Source organism: Lactuca virosa, chromosome 8, assembly GCF_052849685.1.
Source record: "Lactuca virosa cultivar CGN04683 chromosome 8, Lactuca_virosa_CGN04683_v6, whole genome shotgun sequence".
Lineage (NCBI taxonomy): Eukaryota > Viridiplantae > Streptophyta > Magnoliopsida > Asterales > Asteraceae > Lactuca > Lactuca virosa.
Window position 1 is genome coordinate 375,695,688 of NC_136433.1, and position 17,107 is coordinate 375,712,794.

A 17,107-nucleotide genomic window follows, 5' to 3' on the forward strand; every position below is an offset into this window, starting at 1 on the left:
ATTTTATTAAAAAGATTTTAAACAAAATTTTCAAAGAAATTACAACAAAAGTGATAATTTTTTGCAAGAATTTATATATAATATGGTTGTTTCATAGTCAAATCCTATCAATTTCGTAGTCAAAAATTAAATAAAAAAAAAACGAAATCACAGATGAACTGAGAGGAAATCGCAGATGAACTTAGTTCATCTGCGATTTTAGTCACTTGTACCCCCTATTTATACCATAAAAAAAATAAAAAATAAAAATAAAAAAAATCATCTGCGAACGTACAAATCGCTAAAGTACGGATGTGCTTTAGCGACTTGTACGTTCGCAGAAGGTTTTTGGTGAAATCGCAGATGGGCTTAATCCATCTGCAATTTTGATGGCTATTTTTGTTATTTGGATTTTTTTTGGTTATTTTTACAAAGTAATTAACTATTTTGGTTATATTTGTAATTTTCTCTTAAATTAAACTTTTTAATTTTTGTAAATATAACAATTAAACAAGTGGTAGAAACTATATAAACTCAAACAGATTATAGGTTTAAGCGGGCATGTCATGTAGACAAATTCGGATTCCTTTATATTCATTCACCTATGACATTACATCTATATTGATTTAAAATAAATAATTAATTAATACTATTAAAAGAAAACAAATCATCTCCACATCACCCTACTCTTCATCGCTTCATCGAATCTAGGATTCAAACTCACATGTGTCTCACTTAAATGAAATGATAAAATAAAATTGGTTAGCAAGTCGGGTAAAAAAATTATATATCAGGTCGGTTTTTCCATATACTTTTATAAAGGTGTTTGTTGTTTATGTTTTGTTGTGGGTTATCAATTATCATCATGATCATAAGATAAAAAAAACTTGTTTCTTTTAAATAAAATTTTAACATTATATCTAAAATATACATCTAACACTATAACTATGTATCTATAAGATAAAACATCAAAAAAGATAATATATATAAAAAATAAAATTAGAAAAGTAAATTAAATTAACAGCATGTTGTTTATTATACCTAGCAACAAAAATATGTCCTTTTGGTTTCATTCAAGCTTTCTTACGTTATACTACGTATATGATAAGACATTAAAGTCATATTGTTTGTTATACCAAGCAACAAAAGTATGTCTTTTTGGTTTCATTCAAGCTTTCCTATGTTATATATAGAAGAAATTAAATCCATACAAATATATATTATTTCTAAATTCACATCAATTTGATTTATTCAATATACATTAGTTACTATGATATGAGTGTATTCAATATATATTAGTTACTATGATTTGAGTGAAGTAAATTAGAGTTTTTATCTATAATAGGGTTATTTAAAAAAACTAATTTCATTTTAATATAGTTTCAATCTATTTACCATGCTAGTATTATTTTAAATTTAAAATTAAAAATATTGTTTAAAGAAAAAAGAAAACACGTTTGTTCCTATCCCTATCCCTGGAACAGAACATCAAACATAAAAAAAGGAAAACGAAAACTAGGGCTCCACTTGTCTCTCCTCCGCCCATCGCCGACCATCTGCGTCCTCCTCCACCCATCTCTGGCCACCTGCGGCTTCATCCATCCAGCCACCTGCAGCTTCGTTAAAGGTAAGCTCGATTCTTATTCTGTTTCAACTTGTTTTAGCTCCTATGTTGTTGATTCCAGTTTCAATGTTTCTGGTGCAATTGAGAAACTGGTGGAATCGGTTTCTAGCTCCAAAAAGTCCGATTTTGTTTGGTTTAAAAATTGCCCATGTTCTATTTTCCTATGTTAAGTTCGTTTTTTAGCTCCAAAAACCCGATTTTGTTTGGTTTTCTCTTGGTTTTTAGGTTAAACTACATTGGTTTTCATTTTGTTTATTTGTTTTCAGTTTTTTAGTTTGATAAAGTTATAATATTAGCAATAGTATATATAGACTTGGTGAAGTTAAAATCAATCGAATCATGAATAAGATATAGCAAACATATCATTTTTTGATCAAATTTTGCTTGTTTTTGTAGATGAATTCTATTATAGACATGATTGACAATGATGATTTTTCTTTAATCTTTCAAGCTGCTGTTGTGACTAATGTTATGAATATAGACAATGAAGTTGAGTTAAATGAAATATTGAAAGATGGAATTCGATATGAAGATGATGAAGAAGCATCTTTTGACAACAATGTTCATGTAACACTTGTTCCAGGTATTATTTAATTGTTTAAGTTTTAGGGTTTTGTACTGGGACTCGACGAGTTGGGGAGCTCCAACTCGTCGAGTAAATATTGTTATGAGGACGCGGATTTTAAATCCTACTCGACGATTCGAAAGGCCCCGACTCGACGAGTAGGCGCTGTAAAGGAAAACCCTAATTTTTAGGGTTTTCACCCTATTTAAAGAACATAATCCACCTCTTGTGGCCTCCCTTACCATTTCATTAGCCAGAGAAAACCCTAGTTGAACCTTGCACCTTCTTGAGTGAGAGGGAGAGCTTTTGTGAGCAAATTTGGTGTGTTGTGAAGGATTTTGGAGCTTGAAGAAGAAGGAGCAAGGAGAGAAGCAGTATATCTGACATCTACTCTGTATTGGCAACCATCTTGAGGTATAAAGTCATTACCATGATCTTTAGTTGCTTAGATCCCTTTTCTTTGAAGTAAATGGCCACGTTTGGTGCAAAATGGGGTCATACTCGGATTTGGACTTATCACAAGGATATAGTTCAAGATCTGGACCTCTCTAGGTCCCCAATGACATAAAGTTGTTCACTTTATCCATCTTAGGCCATTTCCATGCACTAAAACCTTGTAGGGAGCTTAGTTTTGATGTTTTAGCCTTATGAGGCCTTGCATGCACGTAAAGTTTGCAACTTTACGTGGTAACTGCATTAGGGGAGGTTGGATCTGAAGTTTGGGACCTTAGATCCCACTGAAAAGGGATGAACACAAAATGGACTGAAGGAACTCATCGAGTCCCTTAGTCGACTCGACGAGTCGGGGTAGGGTTTGCCCATTTTCGAGTTTCTGAATGAGTGTAGTGAAGGATTAGAGTTTTGGTCTGAATGGACTTTAGGTCTTCTGGACATTAGATGAACTCGACGAGTAACGTAGGTGACTCGGCGAGTTGACTCGGGATTCAGTGGAATGGACTCAGGAGGAACTCGACGAGTTACATAGGTAACTCGGCCAGTTGACGAGTTATTCAGTTAACTCGACGAGTTGTTGTATGCACTCGACGAGTTGAGGTCAACATGGACTGTTGAGCTTGACTTTGACCAGGGTTGACTTTGAGGATGATTATGGTATTTCGGGATTGTGACAAGTTAATCATATGATGATTATAGGCGGTTGAGTTGGAGCAGTACGTGGGATTTATCTGATCTTAGCTTCTCAGTTCAGCATTCGAGAGGTGAGTATCCTCACCATACCAATGGGTCTAAGACACCAAGGGCGGCCCATTTTTTTATATGTGTTACACTAGCTGTAGTAGAGATATATGGTATGATAGTTAGCTATATGCTAAGTGGTATGCTAGTGATTATATGATACTTGCAGGGAAGACCATGGGGGGAGCCCATGACACTTGGATAAGACCATGTGGGGGAGCCCATGGCTTGATAGTTAAAGACCATGGGGGAGCCCATGGCAGTCGGATGAAAGACCATGTGGGGGATCCCATGGCTTGTCAGTTAAAGACCATGGGGGAGTCCATGACACTTTGGTATAAGACCATGCGAGGGGAGCCCATGGGATCCTTATATGTTTGTATGCATGGCTTATGTGATATATGTAGCTTTTATAGCTAATATGATATGTGTTATGTGGATTGTGTGTGGGGTATGCTCTGGGGAACTCACTAAGCATTAGCTTACAGTTTGTGGATTTGTTTCAGGTACATCCGAGCCCAAGGGCAAGGGCAAGGCTTGATGGCGCGACGTGCACTCTCTCTCAGACGTTTTTATGGGACACTCTGATGATTTGAAATAAAATTGTAATGGTTATGAATTTTGAAAACAATTGTATTTGGGATTTCATGGTTTGTGGAAAGTATTTTGGTTAATCAAAAATGAAAACAAAAACTTTTGAAAATTGGGTCGTTACAGTTCAAGTACCTTCAACTTTTACTAATATGGAAGGAACAAATTTGAATATTGATGACAATTGGATTGTATCACAATCAACGAGTAAGATTGATTTTACGCGAGATTTGGGAAAATATTCTTTCAAGGATAAAGAGAAACTTGTTAGAGCAATCAAGATCCATTGCATTAGGACACACAGACAATTTGAGGTCATTGACTCACGCCCAACTATTTGAACTCTAAGATGGAAGTTATACTAGGTGCACTTCAAAAGTTCAATCCAGGAACTATAGTTGAATGGTGTGTTTCAAGATCCACCGATGTGGATGAAGTTGAATTTAGGCGTGTTTTTGTTAGGCTTTTGCTCCCTCTATCAAAGGGTTTCATTATTTTCGACCGGTGATTAGCATCGATGGCACACACTTGTATGGTAAGAATTTGTTACCTGTCAAAGAAATTACAGTTGAATGGTGTGTTTCTTTCTTTTTTACAGGTAAGGGTTTCACTTTTGCTCCCTTTATCAAAGGGCTTTTGCTCCCTCTATCAAAGGAACTATAGTTGAATGGTGTGTTTCTTTCTTTTTTAAAGGTAAGGATTTGTTATCGTTAAAATTCAAGCTAATTGTGATGTTTTTCTTTTTGTAACAAACAATGTTGGAGTTTTTAATTAATTGTGGTGTTTTTTTTGTACCTTAAAAACATTGTATGTGTAAAGTTGGGAGTTTTTGCACCTTAAAAATGTTGTATGTGTAATGTTGGGAGTTTTTGCACCTTAAAATATATTATATGTTTAAAAAGATAAATAAAAAACTGTTATTAAAAAAATAGTAAAAACAAGTAAAAAACTAAAATAAAAACTGTTATTTAAAAATAATAATAAAAAAACAGTAAAAATGTGAAATAAAAGAGAAAAAAAGAAAATTTGGATATTTAAAATAAAAAAAATAAGAAAAGCTGAAAAAATAAAGAAAGATGAAAATAAATAATAATATGGTAAATATTTTTGAAAATACGAAATAGTTTTTTCAATCACACTATTATGGAAAAAACTCAAGTAAATTAAATTAATAGTTATAATTATTTCTTATACCTAGCGACAAGACATCTCATGTCTGACATAATTATCACATCTAGACTTGATTTTTCTAGTTTGTAGGTAGACTATGCGGCTATGCCTATTCATTTAATTGCTTTACAATCCATACGAACACCACAAACAAATTAAGTTCTAAAAGAGAGAAAGACTTACCCAAATATAAGTTACATGCAGTAGAAGCAGATCAAGTTTCTAGTTGCAGCGCCGACGACAAATGCTTCAGCCCGATCGGATAATGGCAGAGATGGTATCCGATACGAGTGGCAAAGTGAGGTTGGGAGACAACCGGTAGTCCTAAACTTTGACCCCAATAATTGTTGAAGACAACTTGCGATCATCGGAGCTCAAGATGGCCAGAGTTGAGATCGTCGACGACACCAAAAATCAGCGGCGACAATATGATTTTGAAGACGAAGTCACTCAAAAATCGTAATTTTTGTAGTTTTTTTCCCACTTTACTATATTTCTTCCTTTCATAGTTTACAGATTAGTCCCAGTTTGAAATATATTCTTTTTTATTATATTTTTGAAAAATATTTTATTTATTTAAGTAACTCCTAAAATTTTGCAATTAATTTGTTTCGTAAGTTTTAAAGGTTAATAATAGATTATGATCGATAAATATGAAATATGAAAATATTCTATTGTTTTTTCTTTTGTGATATTTTATTTGAAGGATGTTTGGATTTTTTTGCCAACATGTGTCCCATAGAATTTATTCTATACCATGTAAACAAAATTTAAAATTTAGGGGTGCCCACGGACACCCTTTATAACACTGTAGACTCGCCCATGTTCCTTATCCCCATCGATCCCCCTCCCTTTTCAGTCACTTGCACCACCACCAAATCATTACACCCAGCTACCCTCCTCTCCCTACTTCCATAAACGTTTTTTTTGGAGGTTTTCTAGGAAAACAAAGTTTAAAACATTACCAGAAACTCAAGAAACTCAAATGACAACACCAACTCTACGATGACGTTTCTGTAACAATTGAGTTTCAGGCACTCTTTGTCATTGGAATTGATTTTAAAAAAATGCAATTTTGGTCCTTGAGTACGATGGGCGTACCATGGAGTACGCTGGGCGTACTCCCTTAAGTGGGTCGTGTGTGTTGATGGCATACGCTGGGCGTACCCATACGTACGTTGGGCGTACGTAAGCAGACCATAAACCCTAATTTTTTAGGGTTTGGCCCCTATTTAAATGCCATTATGGACCTTGACGATGCCCCTTTATCAGCCTCCTTCCCTCTAAAGACTCCCCACAAGACCCTAGCCTTTCCTTGTGTGTTCTTGAGCCTTGGAAGTAAACTTTTGGTGTTTTGGTGCATTGTGAAGAAGTAGGAGATTGGTGATCAAGCATTTGTTGGAGTGGAGCTTGAAGATCCAGAATCTTCATCATCTTGGCAAGTCCCATAAGGTATAAAGTTGTAACCTTAATGATTTATCTTTTAGATCTAGATAGCTTGAAGTTTTTGGCATATGTTGGTCTTTTGAGTTGTTCTTGTGAGTATAAGCTACTCCAAAAGCTTAAGATGTTAGTGTTGGATTAGTGCCTAAGCCCATAACTATTTTGGTATGTATTTGACCCGATTGCGAGCATGGTCCTTTTGGGTTGCCTTCACCAAAGCAACTTGATAGGATGATTTATGGAGAAAGAGATTAATTATGATTTATTAATATATTATGTGAATAATATATTAAGAGAGAAATCATATTATTTAATTAATAATAGTCAAGAATTAATCAGAATTAATTTTGTGGCTAAAAGACATTAATTAAATAAAGGGGACTAGAACTGTCAATTGTGTGATAGTTGGATATTGGGCTAATGGACTCCATAGAGGATGGAGTGGACGAAATCTATGGGGAAACCCATTAGAGTTCGTCCAAGGCCTCTAAAGGAGGAGTCCATGGGCTGCTTAGGGCCTAAGCAGTCAGATTAGGGTTTCCTAGTTCAAAACCCTAATAGCCTCACATATTTAAGGACCCCTAGGGCACCAAAAACGTGGCTAACTGATTCCTTAGGGTTTCTAGACGTTTTTGGTGTCCTCTTTCTCCTCCTTCTTCATCCTTATTGCTTATGGTGTTTGTGACTCCATTAGAGGTGTGACATTTGTGACACTAAGCTTTCAGAACCCAATTACAAGAAGGAATTGAGATTGTTATCGCTACATAACAATCAAGGTAATATCTAAACCCTAATTCATATGTTATTTGATTTTCACATGCTAGATCTAGGGTTTTTGGCTTTGGATGATTATTGCATGTTCATTAGACAAACTAGATCCAAAGCTTTAGGGTTTTCATGTACACCATAGGAATGTTGTAGTGCTAATAACCCATCAGTGGTATCAGAGCCTAGGGTGTTTGTTGATGAATTGATGCATATTTGATCGTTTATTGCTTGAAAAACGAAGTTTTTTTCCTTCTGACTGGCAGACTCGCCGAGTCCATGAATGGACTCGACGAGTAGGTCCTACTCGACGAGTTCCATTGTGGACTCGACGAGTCCAAGGGTCTGTTGCCGGATTTTTCGTTTTTTCTGCCAGATTTTGTTGAGGATAATTGCCAAAACTCGTTTTTCTTGCCAAAATCCGAATTTTTAAGTTTGGAATGATTATCCTCATCAAAATTGATGGATTTGGTTAAATATGGATAATATAGGATTATTATTAGTCAAATATTTGACCTAGTAAGTTTGAAAAGTTTCAATTTACACCCCTTAGGTTTTATAGTTTAAATTTGAACCTTAAAAGTTTTAGTTTTGAAATTTAAATAGTTAAACCCTAGTATTTTGAAAGGTTTCAAAATTTGACCTCAAGTTTTGGAATTTAATTTTTTTGATTAAAAGGTTAATTTGGAAATATTTAAATTCCAAACCCTAATGTTTTTGAAATGTTTCAAAACTTGCCCTCAAGTTTTGGAATTTAAATTTTTGATTAAAAGTTTAATTTTTTGAAGTTTTAAATTCTAAAACCCTAGTTTTGAAAAGTTCGAATTATACCCTTATGGTTTTATTAATTTAATTAAAAGTATAATTAAAAGAGAGTTAATATATCCATAATGACATGGTTTATGTTTAATTAAATTAAAATGTATAATTTATTAAATTAACCCACATAGTATTTTAAGAGTATAAAATACACCCTTATACTATATATAACATTAAAAGTCTAATATTATATATATGTATACTTAAACTGCTAGTCTTACCGTTAGTAGGCGTCATTCACGAAGCCGATCTATAAGGGGGGGTATAAGGTTATGACCTATAAAATGACCGTTTAATGGGTGTCCACTCTCACCCACCGCTTCCTTGATTGGTGGAGGGTCGTTAGCTAAATGGGTAGGATAGGACAAACCCTCTCCTCATTAAAAGTATAATGAATAAAGTAACTAAATTTTTTTTACAAAATTCCCAATCTTAGTTACTTTAGGAAAAAGTGAAATCGATGCAATTCCATGGAATTACACTTTGTACCGTTGTCGAGACAATTAGTGGAGCGTGTGTGGTTAACCGGCACACTAAGTTGGGTTTGGCATTGGTAGCGAAGGGTGACTCGATGTTTGTCATAGATCGATGGAGCGTGTGTGGTTAACCGGCACGTCGATTAGGTGACTGTAACATTGAGTGCACCACGTACATTCGCATGGTTATTCACACCTTATTTGTGATCCTCGGCATCCCAGTCACAAATGAAGGGTATAATCGAGATTAAACATGACATTGAAAAGTTCAATGAATCTAAAAAGATCTAGGAGTTTCAATTCATTTAAAACTTAACCTTCTTTTTGTTTTTCATGGTGGAAATTGGTAAATCGTCATTTACCAACTTTCAAATGTTCTGCGAGTTGGATTACGACATCCCTCTTCCAATTTGTAGGATATTGTGTTGGGTCCTAGCCTTAATATCTCATTTGGGTGTTTTATTAAGGACTCAATCAACTAAACTTGAATTTTCTCCCGTTTCATAGATGTCAAAGTCTGACAACTATGGTCTTCCTAAATCCGTTGGAAAAAGTTTTCCACATGAAGATGATGTTCCACGATTGTATTGTGGAAATGGAAATCATGCTTCATTTCCTCCACCTCTTCCAATAATTCTCCCTAACCCACGTGCTCAAAGATTTGAAAAGTTCAAAGTCACTCAAGCCCTATTGGCAAAAAGACATAAAGATGGAAAGTCTGTGTGTGCACACATCTTAAAGATGATGGCACACATTGACATGTTAAGGGTGTTGGGTGTCGATGTCTCAAGGAAGTTGGTTGTTGACTTAGTTTTTCAATCATTTCCCGAATCATATGGTAAGTTCGTTAAGAGAGTACTATATGATGGACCACGACATGACCCTTATTGATTTGACTTATTTGCTTATTGCTGCTGAATCAGAAATGATTTGGCGCACTGGTCAGCAAATTTGTCTGGTAAACCAATATCCCAACCCTCTATGGGCAATGGTAACATTGGAAGTCCAGAAAAGTTTTCTCTACGCAAGAGAAAGGCTGAGTCTGAGATAGTCCGGTGTGCCATTCCAGAGAGTCCATATGTTTCTACTGCCAAAAGAAGAGGCATTGGTTACGAAGCTGCCCAGACTACCTGGGAGATCGAAGAGATGGGAGAGTCAAGATGTATGACTCTACTTCAGGTAAAATCCACTATCTAACTCCATTAAGTTCCTATTTGGAGATCCTTAATACATGATGATGTGATAAGATTACATTTCGATGTTTTGAAGGATCGAAGAAAGGAAAGGAAGCTTAAAGGAAGGAGCAAGCTGAGTCTGATCGCGAAGAAATGGATTTAGATCGCATGATTCAAGGATCAGATATTTAAGCTACTACTTTAGAGTTAGGATAGATTGCTAAGTAATATTTACATAGTTTTCATTTGTAATCGCATTGTAAGGACAATATTTTTCCGCAATAAAATAAATTTTGATTTATCTTATTTATGTTTCCTTGCGATGGATTTTATGAAAATTGGTGTTTGAATGGTTCTATTGTTATCAATATTGTGAATGGATTTGATTCTTAGTTATGTTATTTGTGGTAATGTCAGAAATTTACCAAATGAGGAAATATTCTTATCGCCCAAGTTTCAATTGGACAGAAACTTGGAATCATGCAACTGGTATTGTGTGATGAATGAGAACCTTCGTATTTGGAAAATTGAGACTAATTCCTTGTTCACATAAGTATGTGAGTCAAGTGAATGACTATGAGATCTGGTACACAATGTTGTGCACTAGTCAAGTCCACCACAAAGAACGATAAAATGTTCGTCATGATTTACTAAAAGATTAGTAAATATAATTATACTTAAAAGATTAAGTATGATTCTGAATCATTGGAAAGGTTTCAATGAATAGCGGTACGAATAAGAAGAATCAATTAGGCAGAAAGATAAAAGGTTCTCCAATATAAGAAGAAGGGAGAGTACTTTTGTATCGTGTTTTATGATCGTCTTAAAGATTATAAGAACCATATTACAATTCATCCTCTAAGGACATCTTGGTGTATTAGTATGGCTAAGAAGGGGAATGGGAATTGTTGAAATGGTTAAGTCAATAAGATGAATCGTACTTCGTACCAAAATCAATTCTTAGAGTCATACTCTAAGATTGTGAATTGAGTGACATAATCTTAAGTAGGAATGTTCTTACACAAGCACATTTTGGTAAGTTGTGATGTATTGGATAAGACAAAGACCAACTAGTACCAAATTGTGTGTAGGTTTGTCTTGATAAAGACAAACACTGACTCTTCAATATCTGTTTTGTCAAGAAATGTTTCTTGATAAGAGAATCTTATATGTCAAGAGGTCAGTGGAAGTCTAAAGATCTTGAAAATTTTCAAGAACAAATCAAGAATTAAACCTATTAAACACTAGCACACGACTTGAGGATTGTAACCTATCGTGTTGACAAATTCTTGTTTCTGTGCCATTCCAGTTTGGTCAACTATGCATGTGAGTTCTATGAGTTCTCAATGGATTGCATAGGGGCAAGGCACCTTGATCAATGGAAAGTACATTGAAAGATAAGGGGTGAGCTGATCAATAACTTGGAAGCAATGGTGGGACCCTTGATGGCAAGAAATTAAGAATGAACAAGTTCTGTCCATAAGAGTTTGAATTTGTCACAAACATTATCTTACGATTATGCTTATGACAAATTTGCATGGATAGGAACACATACACCATAAAATCTAAGTGTCATAAGGTTTCTATCCTTCATGAAAATGATTGTGAGGAAACGCTTTCACTAAGAGAGATTTTAAGGAGATAGCGATTATGTAAATTGCATTATCAAATTCGATTATGATTACGTCATCCCTCTTCATAGTTCGAATTGTGAGATTTGGCAAATAGTCTGAACATCTGGGACTTAGTAATATAAGTTCTGAATTAGTTTAGACACGCATGTGAGCTATCTAAGGAAAGGTGTGTGAATTTGAGAAGCTTAGATAAAGGCTTATCGAAGCACATCGTATTGGAAATATGAACTTTGGAAAGTCAATAAACATTGTTTTCTAGAAGTTCAGCTGATTTCTGAATACATGTCAAAGCTAGTGGGAGCATAAATGTTATGTTGGTATGGATATAATCATCATGTTAGTGGGAGCATGATTATTATTTCAAGTTAGCAATATTAATTATAGAAAAACAAAAGTTTCACTTTGCAAAGTTGCAAGGGTTGAAAAGTTGTTTTTGCTATAATTAAGGGAGAGAATATTATACTTCGTTTCAAATCTAAAGGCTTAGATCGATAAATTTTGATCAAATTTAGTCAAAAAGATATATGAATGTTATGTTGAAAGGATTCAACGTAAGAGAATTCTATATATGGAAATAATTGCTGCGTTCTCACACTCGATTATGATTACGACATCCCTCTTCATAGTTCGAATCGTGAGAACATGGCAAATAGAAATAGAAATATTATAGCAAAATACTGGTGAAGTATCATGTCGTTGTAATATTCAACCGTTCTAAAATTTTCCAAATGCCTAGGGCATTAAGAGGGAAAGAGGACTAGAATCGGATTTGACTGAACTAGTTAAAAAACTGTCAAGGATAATCTAAGGTTCGCCAAGGATTAGTCACTTGTGGACAGTTAGAAGTATAGTCATGGATGGACCATATTGACATTATTATGAATAGATAAGATTCTATTTAAAATGAGTTGTCATATGGAAAATATTGAAATGTTTCCATATTGGGAGTTGGACGTTAAGAGTTTATGCTAGATTAGAAACTTTTATGCAAGAAGGATGTTCAAAGGAATGTACTTTGAATGTGAGACTTCACATCTATGGAATTGTCTTGTAACAATCTCCAATAGAGCATTTTGTAATTTTATTGGCCGAGTCTTGGTGACTTTTGTACCGTGACATTACGAAAGGACCGTGGCATAAAGTGTAAGAATCTAACATATTCTAGTAGTGGCGAGAATTTTGTAATCTTACACTAATTGATAAGGATTAGGAATTGTGAAATGAGTTTTGTTGAAAATGTTCTCAATAGATCTATTTCACAGAGTAAGGACCATAAGTAAACAAAGTGTGCATGCTAAGAGCATGAGACAATTGTTGTTATAATTCAAGTAAAAGTTGATTTCTCGAAACATTAGACAATGAATAATGTGTAATCAATATGGTGACTAAATAAAAGGAGTTTTATTTATACTCAAAAGTTTGGGACCATATTGGATTCGGTTATTATTGTGTTTCACTTTGCATGTTTTGACTTTCTAAATAATTGAGTTATTTGAGAATAATTGAATTATTTGAACGTTCCACAGTTGCTCATACTTTGGAAGTAGGTATGAAAGAAGATTGTCATGAATTGGTTTGTAGATTGTCTAAAGTGTATTAGACATAACAAAGGTTTGCTACAACATTCATGAGTGCTTATGAATATGATTTGAGCATTGGATTAAACCCACACTCACTTGGATCGCTTCATGGATTTTATCACGAGTGATTGGTGAGACGATAATATCTGATATTCTTGAAACCGAGATGTGTGAGTTGTATCTTGCGAGTCAGTTGCACATTGATAATATGTAAACGCACCAGTAACTTGGTGTTATAAAACATATTGTTGTGTGCAATTCGGTGAGTGAGTATAAGCGAGCATTGAGTCAAAGTTTATCCATTCCTTTTACCCAATGTGGGATAAAAGCGATATCTGTGGGCCCCTCGATGATTTAGTGATGACAAACATAAAGTGCTCGGCCGTGCTAGGACTGATTTGATTTGTTCAATTAGTCAGTCGTCATAAATCGGAAATCGGGGAAACAACACATAGACTGAGAGAATGATTTCAATCCATGTCTCACGTCTATACGGTATCTAGAATGGAGGAATATATGATCCTTTATCTAAAGGACGCGTATCTGATAAGATCAGAGTTGATAGCGGCTTTTGAAAGCTACGATTGCTGATCAGGATCTGAAGTCATACGCATAATAGTTATTAGACTTATCCAAGTGGGAGACTGTTGGATTAGTGTCTAAGCCCATAACTATTTTGGTATGTACTTGACCCGATTGCGAGCATGGTCCTTTTGGGTTGCCTTCACCAAAGCAACTTGATAGGATGATTTATGGAGAAAGAGATTAATTATGATTTTAATATATTATGTGAATAATATATTAAGAGAGAAATCATATTATTTAATTAATAATAGTCAAGAATTAATCAGAATTAATTTTGTGGCTAAAAGACATTAATTAAATAAAGGGGACTAGAACTGTCAATTGTGTGATAGTTGGATATTGGGCTAATGGACTCCATAGAGGATGGAGTGGACGAAATCTATGGGGAAACCCATTAGAGTTCGTCCAAGGCCTCTAAAGGAGGAGTCCATGGGCTGCTTAGGGCCTAAGCAGTCAGATTAGGGTTTCCTAGTTCAAAACCCTAATAGCCTCACATATTTAAGGACCCCTAGGGCACCAAAAACGTGGCTAACTGATTCCTTAGGGTTTCTAGACGTTTTTGGTGCCTCTTTCTCCCCATTCTTCATCCTTATTGCTTATGGTGTTTGTGACTCCATTAGAGGTGTGACATTTGTGACACTAAGCTTTCAGAACCCAATTACAAGAAGGAATTGAGATTGTTATCGCTACATAACAATCAAGGTAATATCTAAACCCTAATTCATATGTTATTTGATTTTCAAATGCTAGATCTAGGGTTTTTGGCTTTGGATGATTATTGCATGTTCATTAGACAAACTAGATCCAAAGCTTTAGGGTTTGCATGTACACCGTAGGAATTTTGTAGTGCTAATAACCCATCAGTTAGATCTTAGTGTTTCTGAGGTCCCTTGTGCATAAAAATGGTAGCTTTATGGGTTTAACTCAACCATGTAAAGGTTGGTGCTCTTTTCATGAGGATAAAGTGTTAAATTTGGGTTTTGGGGATTATTAAGCCACACATAAGCTTAAAGCTTCCAATTTTATGGATTAAGACCTTGTTTTAGAGTAGATCTAAAGTTTTGACGAAAAGGTCTGAAGGGATTAAGCCATCCAAGAAGGATTGGCTCATAGACCACTATGTTGGGCATACTTCCATATACGTTGCGCATACTGGGTTCGAACCCCGCAAGATGGTCAAGGGTGTGTACGTGGGGCGTACGAGATAGGTACGCTCATCGTACTCCCCACTGTGGGCTAAGAGGGTTTTGGGCCATTTCGGGCTTCGGTTGCCTTTGGGCTGGGTCTTGATTTTTGCGCCGATTAAGAGAAAGGGTAAAATGGCCTTTTTACCTTAAGGAGCTGGGTTTAATAAATTACATTCCTGGTTATGGTTTATGACCTAATTATTAGTTAGGATATTATTTGATTGATTAGTGCGGGGATTCTCCGGTTTAGAAGCCCATGCATCTATTTGTTTAGCAGCAGATCGAGGTGAGTTTGCTCACTATACTGTAAGACGCTAGGTATTGTATGTGCTTGTAGTCATTGTGACCCCTGCTGTATGTCTGTATGTATGTGTGCCTGTTTCCTATATGTATGTGGGGTGAAATAGATGCTGGGTTTTGAGCATTCTAACACTCCTAAGGTGTACATGCAACCCTAAATACATTGAATCTATGTTTTCTCTATTATACATGCAAACTTGAACTTTCCAAGGTATTACCTTAACTAGCATACAAAACATTGATACTTGGGTAATAAAACAAGTTAGATAACATACATTTTCTTGTAGTTGGAAACCTTGGACCTTTAAGAACTTAGTGCCCCAAGTGTTGCACCTCAAATGGAATCACACAACACCACCAACAATTGAAATAACTTGAGAGAAGAACACCTGCTTCACAAATCGGCTAGCCCTCACTTCTTGTCCCTTTTAAAAGGTGCCATTTCATGAACTATGAGGCTTCTTATATAGTGTGTACATTAGGGTTACACCATGTAACTTATGACTTTCCACATTCCTCATGATCCATGGGTTTTAACCTTCATGGAGTATCCATGGGTCACCACATGGGTTTAGCCAAACATGAAGAACTATGGATCATAAGCCCACTTTATAAAAATGAACGATTTACCAAATCAATCCCCATTTATTTAATTAGTCTCTTTTGATCACAAAATTAATTCCAAACTAATTCTTGATAAATACTAATTAAATAATATGATTTCATATTAATATATTAGAACTTATAATATATTAATAAATCATAAATATCCTCTTCTCACAAAAGTCTATCCAAAATTTTCCGATGCCATGCAACCCAAATGGACCATGCTAGTCTCGGGTCAAGTACATACCAATAATAGTTATGGGCTTAGACACCTAATCCAACAGTCTCCCACTTGGATAATTCTAATAACTATTATTGCAAGCATGACTCCAACCCGACTAGCAGTCGTAGCTCTTAAAAGCCGTTGTCGAACTCTGACCTAGTCAATGACGTGTCCATTAGATAAGAGACCATATATTCCTCCATTCTAGATATCATATGGACTGAGACATGGATTATAATCATTCTCTCTGTCCATCTGTTGTTTCCCGATTTCCGATTTATGACGACCGACTAAATGAACAAATCAAATTTGTCCAGGCCTGATGTCATCACTAAATCATCGAGGGGCCCACAGATATCGCTTTTATCCACATGGGGGTAAAAGGAACGGATAAACTTCGACCCAAATGCTCGCTTGTACTTACTCGTCAAATTACACACAACGATATGTTTTATAACATCCAAGTTACTGGTACGTTTACATATGTCAATGTGCAACCGACTTGCAACTACAACTCACATGTCTCCGTTTCAAGAATATAAGATATTATCGTCTCATGATCACTCGTGATAAGATCCATGAAGTGATTCAAATGATCTGGGGTTGAATCTAATACTCGAATCTTATTCTAGGATCACTCATGAACACTGCAACTATGTCCTAGACAAACTACAGACCCATTCATGACAGTCTTGCCTCAATACCTATTTCCAAAGTATGATCGACTGTGGATGGTTTGAATAACCTAGTTATTCGGGAAGTCAAAACATGCAAAGTGAAACACAAGAATAATACTAATCCTATATGGCCCAAAAACTTTTGAGTCATATTGATTACTCATTATTCATTGTATAATGTTTCGATTAATCAACTTAATACTTGAATTAAAACAATAGTTATGCCATGCTCCAAGCATGCACACTATGTTTGTCTAAACAATAGTTGTGCCATGCACCAAGCATGCACACTATGTTTGTCCATGCTCCTTACTTTGTGAAATAGATCAATTGAAAAACATTTCAATGATGCTCATTTCAAAATTCCAAATCCTTATTGCAAGTGTAAGAATTCCAAGTTCTCGTCACTGCTAGAAAGTGTTCGATTCTAAAATATCATGCAAAGATTCTTTTGTAATGTCTAGGTGCCAAAAGTCACAGAGACTTGACCAAAGATATTACAAAATATTCCTTT